We start from the raw sequence: 11008 nt of genomic DNA on the forward strand, positions 1-11008 counted from the left end.
AATTGTAAAATGTTATGAGGATCAAATCACCATGATAAAAATGTATATTAAATTTGCCATGTTACTTAAAAAATAGAATTGCCATGGGTTGTGGAATAAATTTGCAATATAAGTAAGGAAAAAGATAGCCATGTTCCATGTCAACACATTAAGGTTTAAAAGTTGCCATGAGTGTAGACTTTGTTTCATGTACATGGCAAGTGGGAGATTTTTTTTCTATCTAAAGAATATATTGCAATGTCGCACCAGGCATATGGTTTTTTTTCTATCACATGTAAGTACCATTTTAGTAATTTTTGTCATGATAGAAAAAGAGACATGGTTAAAGTTGCCATGGCAATAAAAAGGTAAAATTTTCCATGATACCGAAAATAGACATGGTAAAGTTGCCATGGCACTAAAAAGGTAAAATTTGTCATGATACGAAAAAAAAGAAATTTGCCGTGATATGAAAAAGAGACATGGTTAAAGTTGCCATGGCAATAAAAAGGTAAAATTTGCCATGATACGAAAAAGAGAAATGGTAAAGTTGGCATGGCACTAAAAGGTAAATTTTGCCATGATGCGAATTATTATTATTTTTGCCATGATACGAAAGTGACATGGTTATTGAAACAAAGAAACATGGTAAATTTGACATGGAAATAAAAATGTAAATTTTGCCATGATACGAAGAAAAGAAATTTTCCATGATACGAAAAAGAGACATGGTAATTGAAACAAAGAGACATGGTAAAATTGCCATGGCAATAATAAAGTAAATTTTGCCAGGATACGGAAAAAAGAGAAATTTGCCATGACAAGAAAAAGAGACATGGTAAAGTTGCCATGGCAATAAAAAAACTAATTTTTTGCCATGATAAGAAAAAAAAGGAAATTTGACATGGTAATTGAATTAAACTTGCTGTGGTCCATGAAAATAAGTTTGCCATGTTAGAGAAAATATATGAAAATTATTCTTCAGTAAAATTACAACTTCCCTTGAAGTAGTATTACCATGATACGAGGAATAAAGTTTGCCATGGTCCATGAATTAAAATTACCCATGGTATTAAAAAATGAAACTGCCATGGTGCATGAAGTAAGTTTGCCTACATTACGTGTATGACTATTACAAACAAAAATCTAGAACTTGCCATGGTTTGTAAAGCAGAAATGTGTGCCAAAACTTGCCATGTAAAAATGAATTGGAAGAATGCAATTTTTTGCCATGATGTGTAAAAACGAATCGGAAGAGTGCAAAGTTTTGGCCATGACATAAAAATTGCCATGGCATCACTATACTTCAAATTAATTCACATGGAAAAATTGCTACCATGGGGGGATACAATAGCAAACAATTAATATGGTCATTATCAAAACCTGCAAGTCTAACAAACACACACCATTTTACATTCATTGCAGAAGCCGTATGAACAGAAAAAAGGACATATATTTCTAGCATGAACTCAATTTTTTTTATTTTTTCTAGAATCCATTGTCATGTGGACATAATTTTAGTTACCATTGTATCTCATAGAACCTCAATTCGACAAAATCATTTCTAACAAGTAAAGGTACAGAACAAGGACCGTAGAACAATCAGGTATGTCTCACGAATCACTCTGAAAAAAAATCACGTATGGCAGTAATCTTACCATTTCACATAGCAAAATGGGCTACGGGCAGCCCAGGCAAGGCTGCGTGCGTGATGCAACTTCCGCACGAGGCGTCGGCTCTAGTCAACACGGGGGTTGCGCAGAGGCTTCACGGCGGCGTGGCTCGTGCAGCGTCTGAAGAAGGCAAACATCTGACTGCAGCCTCTGGGGTGGGCTGTGACGGACGGTGACGGGACGCGCCAGACCGGAGCTCCAAGGTGGCGCTCATGGTGGCCAACATACGAGAGAGAGAGAGAGAGAGAAGGTGAGAGAGCTGGAGGAGGAGGAGGGAGCGGAAAGAGGAGGAGAGTGGAACAACACGGGCTGCCTAAATTTGTTGAGAGTTGTTCTTCTTGAAGCAAAAATAGGCTAGTGGTGACCTTTTAAGGAGAAAATAAATAAATTTGGAAAGATTTGCTAACTAGAGAATCCCAAATGAAAAAGAATCTTCGTGCATATGACTTTTGGGGGTCTACTAGAGATGTCCTTACAGCGTGTTTGTTTTCTATCGCTAAACACATTACCTTTTCATCCATGCTTGTTTTACTGGAGCACACACATACGTGCATATGGCTATTAAAATTGGATGTGGGTAGGTTTCAATCGACTTAGACTTACAAGTCCCAGTCGAGTGACTTAACATATAAAAAGAAAAAGGAGATTTTGCATTAATCTTCATGCAAGATCTCATAAAATATAGCATTGACTGAAACATTATTTAGTCTTAGCCGACTGAGATTTAGCAACATCGATTTAAAGTTCATTCATATCATCTGGAGCATCTTGTGGATTCATTGCAAGTTGATCCGAAGATGTACACTTACTTCAACATGTGCCATAGACGGCACATGTCGGGAACATGGTGCGTCATGTCGCGCCGGCACGACGGGCACGACGCCGCCCTGTGGACCATTTGAGGATGCATCCTCTGTGGAACGCGTGCGAGCAGCCGGGCAAAGCCACGACGCCGGCACAGCCGGCCGCCATCTCCTCCATGCAGATCGCGCACTGAGCCGCGCCAGCGCAACCGCCGAGAGTGCCAGAACCAGCCCGTGCCCCGGCGGCCGCGTCCTCGCACGACAGCAGCAGCGCCTTCGGCTCGCTGTACACGCTGGTCACGTGCACGCGCATCCAGACGTCGCACACGTAGCTCCGACGCCGGCGAGCACCCCCGCCGGCCACAACTAGACCATCTTCACGCGCCACGCGGGCGACGATACGGGCGACAAGCCCAGGGGGCACGAGCCGGTCCCAGAGCTCGACGTCGGCGGCACGGTAGCCGTAGTACCCCGCGAGCTGCGGCAGGTCCGTCAGCATCCGGCGGACGGCGGCGCGGCAGGCGGGCTCGCTCCGGAGGACGGCGGGGTCGTGGACGGTGAACCGGCGCGCGGCCGCCTTCTCCTGGCGCCTCGCGTTGGCGGCCTTGCGGTGGCCCTGCCGCAGGGTGGTCCCGCCCACGAGGTGCGTCTTGGTGGACAGGCGCACGGAGCACCGGATGCGCACGACGAGGCACGGGCGCGGCTCGCCGTGTACTGCGCGCGACGGCGTCGCCCTGGCCGTGGCGTGCATCTTGAACCGCGTCATCCTCGAGTGAACTTGCACCGTGGAAGGTGACTCGCGCTGCGATCCCATCGCCATTGTTGGAGCAATGGGGTTTGGGAGGTTTTGGCTGGACGTCGAGGTTGGCACTTGGCAGCATATGAAGCCGGCAGTTCGGTTCGAACTCGGACTCGCGTCCGCGCGCACTGTTCACCAGGCATACCTTGATCGTGACTTCGCGCTCAACGACAACAAAGCACGCTAGATAAACCGGCACGTGCTAGTGGGCCGGCACATTGACCACTTTTTATTCTTTTTTTAGGGCAGACCGGTTTGTATTCAATTCGGTATAGCGTGCTACTACTACAAGTGACTGGACCGACCTTTTTAGAGCTTTAAAAAAACTGGCTAGGAAAACCGGCTAGTGTGCAAACTTTCAAAAATGTGCCAGATTTGAAGAAAATGTTTCTGAAATTTAAAACATGTTGAATATATTTTAAAAATGGTTTAGAATTGTAAAATGTCAATAATTTTTATAAAACAAATGTTCATAAATTTGGAAAACAAATTTCCCCTAATTTCAAAATATTCATGAATTTGGAAAAAATAGCAAACTAAATACGTTCTTGTATTTGGAATTTAAAAAATCACATTTTTGAAAAATGTGTAGTCATTTATAGAAAGTGCTAACAGATAAAAATTATAAAATGGTAAAAAAGAAAAAGTAAAATAAAAAATAACCTGAATATGAGAAAAATAAAAATAAAAACAGAAAAAAGGACAGAAAACCGATCAAACCAGCCGAGAAAAAAGAAAAGAAAAAGCATGCACTTGGCCGGCTCATATAACGTCTCGGTGTATGCCTTTTATTGACTGCCAACGCGCTACATACGGAATAGGATTTAAGGAGGGCTCATATTTAGCACATGATGCGCTGGTGAACTAGCCAGCGCGCACCCCCTCCCTTCCAGTACGCCCTATTGAGCCAGCTCAAGAGCAGGGCAGCAAGCCCCCTGTTTTTCTGTTTTGTTTTTTTTGCCTCGTAATTTTATTCCAAAAGCAACCAAATTTAAATAAAATTACAAAAAAATTCTGGAAATAAAAAAACTTTGGATTAAAAAAAGTTCATGATTTTGGAAAAATGTTCCCGTATAGAAAGAATGTTTATGAATTTGAACAATTTTTTTTGAATTAAGAAAATCTTCATGAATTTTTTAAACATGTTCACAAAATTCAAATATGATCGTGAATTACAAAAATAGTTCAATGATTCAAAAAAAAAGATCGTTGTTTCAAAAAAATTAAGCATTTAAAAATATATACATCGATCTCAAAAAAATTTATTGATTTAAAAAATATTCGCCGATTCATTAAATCTTAATGGATTCAAAATATGTTGTCTGATTGAAAAGAAAGTTCACAATTTTAAAAAGTTTCATAAGTTTAAAAAAATTCACACTTTAAAAAATGTTCACAAAATTTCATTTTTTCCGAAGATGTTTGCCAATTTCAAAAATGTTTTCGGTTTTAGAAACAATTAAAAGGAAAAAATGAAATATAAAGAAAGAAAAATTAGAAGGAAAAAAAATAAACCGGTTCTTTGAAAGCCGAGTGGGAGAAAACCAGACTGGGCCAGCCCATGCTGTGGACGTGGGTATGCGACTATGCGTTAGGTCGCTAGACAACGACCTACACGCTGAATAGGAATGGCGGATTTGCGTGCCTAATCACTGACGTTGATGCTAATTTTTCTCACCTTTGGTGTTGGTCGAGCGCACCGAACTAGTTAAATGGGCCCGCCGCATTTTGGCACATAGACTGCAATGTAGCGACCACTAGACTTAGGACTGGTTGTCTCCTAAAAGCTGGTATTTTTTGTGTCTCAGTTTACTGATTGTTTAGAAAAGATCCCTAAACTCCAAACGAGGAAGGGATGAGCCTCGACATCTCAACGAGAAGTGGTTCAATGACGCGGAGTTTACACTTTGATGAAGTCGTAAGTACCCCCCCCCCTCCCAAGGTAGTGATACTAGTCACATCGGCACCCTTCGGCACGAAGGCATCCGTGACGATGTCACGCTTGGCAAGCGCACTCAGCGACATTGACATAAAATGGGTGCATTGACTCTGCCCTCCTCCTTCTCCCTTCCTATAGGAGGATGTCAAGGTCAGCGTCGATGATGTAGAGAGAGAGAGAGAGAGGTGAGGTGGACGATGATGTGGCGAGGTCAACAATCAAAATCAAACCACATCGGTGCAAAAACCATCCAAAGCAACCCAAGAGGCGAAAGATATCTAGTTTCATAATTGAGAAAATAAGTTTTTCACTTAACGAATCATTTCTAACTACTGATAAGGTTGAGGGATAAAAAATATACTTTTTTTCGAAAAGTATTGAGTGTTTTTTTAGAACCAAGTGGTATGATTTTTCTTTGGGAAGAAATTCCTTATCTATTCATAATCAATCATGATAATACAAAAAAAATCAGGGTGAAAAATGACAACCATGTCCATGGATCACCTAGCTACGACTAAAATCACTGGAGCAAGCCCTGTTGGAAATATGCCCTAGAGGCAATAATAAATTAGTTATTATTATATTATATTTCATTGTTCATGATAGTCGTTTATTATCCATGCTAGAATTGTATTGATAGGAAACTCAGATACATGTATGGATACATAGACAACACCATGTCCCTAGTAAGCCTCTAGTTGACTAGCTCGTTGATCAATAGATGGTTACAGTTTCCTGACCATGGACATTGGATGTCGCTGATAATGGGATCACATCATTAGGAGAATGATGTGATGGACAAGACCCAATCCTAAGCCTAACACAAGATCGTGTAGTTCGTATGCTAAAGCTTTTCTAATGTCAAGTATCATTTCCTTAGACCATGAGATTGTGCAACTCCCGGATACCGTAGGAGTGCTTTGGGTGTGCCAAACGTCACAATGTAAATGGGTGGCTATAAAGGTTCACTACAGGTATCTCCTAAAGTGTCTATTGGGTTGGTGCGAATCGAGACTGGGATTTTTCACTCCGTGTAAACGGAGAGGTATCTCTGGGCCCACTCGGTAGGACATCATCATAATGTGCGCAATGTGACCAAGGAGTTGATCACGGGATGATGTGTTACGGAACGAGGAACGAGTAAGAGACTTGCCGGTAACGAGATTGAACAAGGTATCGGGATACCGACGATCGAATCTCGGGCAAGTATCGTACCGCTGGACAAAGGGAATTGTATACGGGATTGATTGAATCCTTGACATCGTGGTTCATCCGATGAGATCATCGTGACATGTGGGAGCCAACATGGGTATCCAGATCCCGCTGTTGGTTATTGGCCGGAGAGTGTCTCGGTCATGTCTGCATGGTTCCCGAACCCGTAGGGTCTACACACTTAAGGTTCGGTGACGCTAGAGTTGTTATGGGAAATAGTATGTGGTTACCGAAGGTTGTTCGGAGTCCCGGATGAGATCCCGGACATGACGAGGAGCTCCGGAATGGTCCGGAGGTGAAGATCGGTATATTGGACGAAGGGTATTGGAGTCCGGAATTGTTCCGGGGGTACCAGGTGATGACCAGCGTGTCCGAAAGGGGTTTCGGAGGCCCCACAAGCGTTGGGGGGCCTTATGGGCCAAGGGGAGAGGGCACATCAGCCCACTAAGGGGCTGAGCGCCCCTCCCACCCCATCTCACGTAACCAGGAGAGGTGGGGGCGCCACCCCTAGGGCAGCCGCCCCTCCCGGCTTGGGGGGCAAGTTTCCTAGGGGGTGGGGGCGCCCAAACCCATCTAGGGTTTCCCCTGTGGCCGCCGCCCCTCCCCTAGGGAACCCTAGGGCGCCTCCCCCTCCTCCCTTCCCCCTATATATAGTGAGGGAGAGAGAGGGCAGCCGCACCCTTCCCCTGGCGCAGCCCTCTCCCTCATCCAACACCTCGTCCTCCTCCGTAGTGCTTGGCGAAGCCCTACCGGAGAACCACGAGCTCCATCACCACCACACCGTCGTGCTATCGGAGTTTTCCATCAACTTCTCCTCTCACCTTGCTGGGTCAAGAGGGAGGAGACGTCTCACAACCGTACGTGTGTTGAACGCGGAGGTGCCGTCCGTTCGGCGCTAGGATCATCGGTGATTTGGATCACGACGAGTACGAGTCCATCAACCCCGCTCACTTGAACGCTTCCGCTTAGCGATCTACAAGGGTATGTAGATGCACTCTCTTTCCCCTCGTTGCTAGATTACTCCATAGATTGATCTTCGTGATGCGTAGAAATTTTTTAAATTTCTGCTATGATCCCCAACAGTGGTATCAGAGCTAGGTCTATGCGTACTTTCTATGCACGAGTAGAACACAAAGCAGTTGTGGGCATCGATTTTGTCAATTTACTTGCCGTTACTTGTCTTATCTTGATTCGGCGGCATCGCGGGATGAAGCGGCCCGGACCGACCTTACACGTACTCTTACGTGAGACTGGTTCCACCGACTGACATGCACTAGTTGCATAAGGTGGCTAGCGGGTGTCTGTCTCTCCCACTTTAGTCGGATCGGATTCGATGAAAAGGGTCCTTATGAAGGGTAAATAGAAATTGGCATATCACGTTGTGGTTTTCGCGTAGGTAAGAAACGTTCTTGCTAGAAACCTATAGCAGCCACGTAAAAAACTTGCAACAACAATTAGAGGACGTCTAACTTGTTTTTGCAGCATATGCCTTGTGATGTGATATGGCCAAAAGGATGTGATGAATGATATATGTGATGTATGAGATTGATCATGTTCTTGTAATAGGAATCACGACTTGCATGTCGATGAGTATGACAACCGGCAGGAGCCATAGGAGTTGTCTTAATTTATTTATGACCTGCGTGTCAACATAAACGTCATGTAATTACTTTACTTTATTGCTAAAGCGTTAGCCATAGTAGTAGAAGTAATAGATGACGAGACAACTTCAAGAAGACACGATGATGGAGATCATGGTCATGCCGGTGACAACGATGATCATGGAGCCCCGAAGATGGAGATCAAAGGAGCAAAATGATATTGGCCATATCATGTCACTATTTGATTGCATGTGATGTTTATCATGTTTTACATCTTATTTGCTTAGAACGAGCGGTAGCTTAAATAAGATGATCCCTCAGTAATAATTTCAAGAAAGTGTTCCCCCTAACTGTGCACCGTTGCGAAGGTTCGTTGTTTCGAAGCACCACGTGATGATCGGGTGTGATAGATTCTAACGTTCGAATACAACGGGTGTAAGCCAGATTTACACACGCAATACACTTAGGTTGACTTGACGAGCCTAGCATGTACAGACATGGCCTCGGAACACGGAAGACCGAAAGGTCGAGCATGAGTCGTATAGAAGATACGATCAACATGAAGATGTTCACCGATGATTGACTAGTCCGTCTCACGTGATGATCGGACACGGCCTAGTTGACTCGGATCATGTTTCACTTAGATGACTAGAGGGATGTCTATCTGAGTGGGAGTTCATTAAATAATTTGATTAGATGAACTCAATTATCATGAACATAGTCTAAATTGTCTTTGCAAATATGTTGTAGATAAATAGCTCACGTTGTAGCTCCCTGTTTCAATACGTTCCTAGAGAAAGATTAAGTTGAAAGATATTGTAAGCAATGATGCGGACTAGGTCCGTAGTCCGAGGAGTGTCCTCACTGCTACACAGAAGGCTTACGTCTTTGATGCACCGCTCGATGTGCAAACCCCTACAACGTCGTCTGTGGATGTTGTGAACACCTGACAGACACATCCTGATGACTACTTGATAGTTTAGTGCACCATACTTTACGGCTTAGAATCGGGATTCCAATGACGTTTTGAACGCCATAGAACATATGAGATGTTCCAAGAGCTGAAATTGGGATTTCAGGCTCATGCCCGTGTTGAGAGGTGTGAGACCTCTGACAAGTTCTTTTGCCAACAAGATGGAGGAGAATAGCTCAGCTAGTGAGCATGTGCTCGAATGTCTGGGTGCTACAATCACTTAAATCAAGTGGGAGTTAAACTTCCAGATAAGATAGTGATTGATAGATGATTGATAGAATTCTCTAGCCACTATCACTAAGCTACTAGATCTTCGTGATGAACTATGACATGCAAGGGATGGAGTTGATCCCAAAGCTGTTCGCGGTGCTTAAGACCGCAAAAAGTAGAAATCAAGAAGGAGCATCAAGTGTTGATGGTTTAACAAGACCACTGGTTTCAAGAAGGGCAAGGGCTAGAAGGGAAACTTCATGGATGGCAAACCAGTTGCCGCTCCAGTGAAGGAACCCAAGGTTGAACCCAAACCCGAGACTAAGTGCTTCTATTGTAAGGGGAACGATCACTGGTAGCGGAATTACCCCAAATGCATGGTAGATAAGAAGGCTGGAAACTTCAACAAAGTATATACGTGTTATTAATGTGTACCTCACTAGTACTCCTGGTAGCACCTGGGTATTGGATACCGGTTCAGTTACTATTATTGGTAACTTGAAGCAAAAGCTACGGACTAAACGGAGACTGGCTAAGGGTGAGGTGACGATGTGTGGTGGAAGTGTTTCCAAAGTTGATGAGATCACCATCGCACGCTCCATCTGCCTTCGGGATTAGTATTGAACCTAGATAAATGTTATCGGGTGTCTACGTTGAGAATGAATATGATTAGATCATGTTCATTGCAATACGGTTATTCATTTAAATTAGAGAGTAATGGTTATTCTGTTTACATGAATAATACCTTTCATGGTCATGCACCCTATGTGAATGGTTCATTGAATCTCGGTCGTGGTAATACACATGTTCATGCCAAAAGATGTAGAGTTAATAATGATAGTACCACTTTCTTGTGGCACTGCCGCTTAGGTCATATTGGCGTAAGATGCATGAAGAAACTCCATATCGATGGATGTTTGGAGTCACTTGATTTTGAATCACTTGACACATGCGAGCCATGCCTCATGTGCAGGATGACTAAGACCCCGTTTTCAGGTACAATGAAACGGGCAAGTGACTTGTTGGAAATCATACATGCTGATGCGTGTGATCCAATGAGAATTGAAGCGTGCGGTGGATATCGCTATTTTCTCATCTTCACTGACGATTTGGGTAGATATAGGTATATCTACTTAATGAAGCACAAGTCTGAAACGTTTGAAAAGTTCAAGCGATTTCAGAGTGAAGTTAGGAATCATCATAACAATAAGATCATGTTCCTACGATCTGATCAAAAGGGGATTTTCTGAGTTATGAGTTTGGCAATCACTTAAGACATTGTGGAATTGTTTCACAGTTGAAGCCACTTGGAACACCACAAGGTAATGGTGTATCCGGACGTCGTAATCGAACACTATGAGATATGGTGCGATCTATGATGTCTCTTATCAATCTACCGTTTTCATTTTGAGGTTATGCGTTAGAGACAGCTGCATTCACTTTAGATAGGACACCATCTAAGTCTGTTGAGACGACGCCGTATGAACATTGGTTTGGCAAGAAACCAAAGTTGTCGTTTCTTAATGTTTGGGGCTGCGATGCTTAAGGCTTCAGCCGGAGAAGCTCGAACCCAAAGCGGACAAACACATCTTCATAGAATACCCAAAGGTGACAGTTGGGTACACCTTCTATCTCAGATCCGAGGGCAAATTGTTTGTCGCTAAGAACGGGTCCTTTCTCAAGAAGGAGTTTCTCTCGAAAGAATTGAGTGGGAGGAAGATAGAACTTGATGAGGTTGTCGAACTTTTATTTCAACCAGAAAGTGATGCAACACAGAAAGATGTTTTCTGTGGCGCCTACATCTGTTGAATAGGAAGTT

This window comes from Triticum urartu, chromosome 3 (assembly GCF_003073215.2).
Source record: "Triticum urartu cultivar G1812 chromosome 3, Tu2.1, whole genome shotgun sequence".
In the NCBI taxonomy this organism is placed as follows: Eukaryota; Viridiplantae; Streptophyta; class Magnoliopsida; order Poales; family Poaceae; genus Triticum; species Triticum urartu.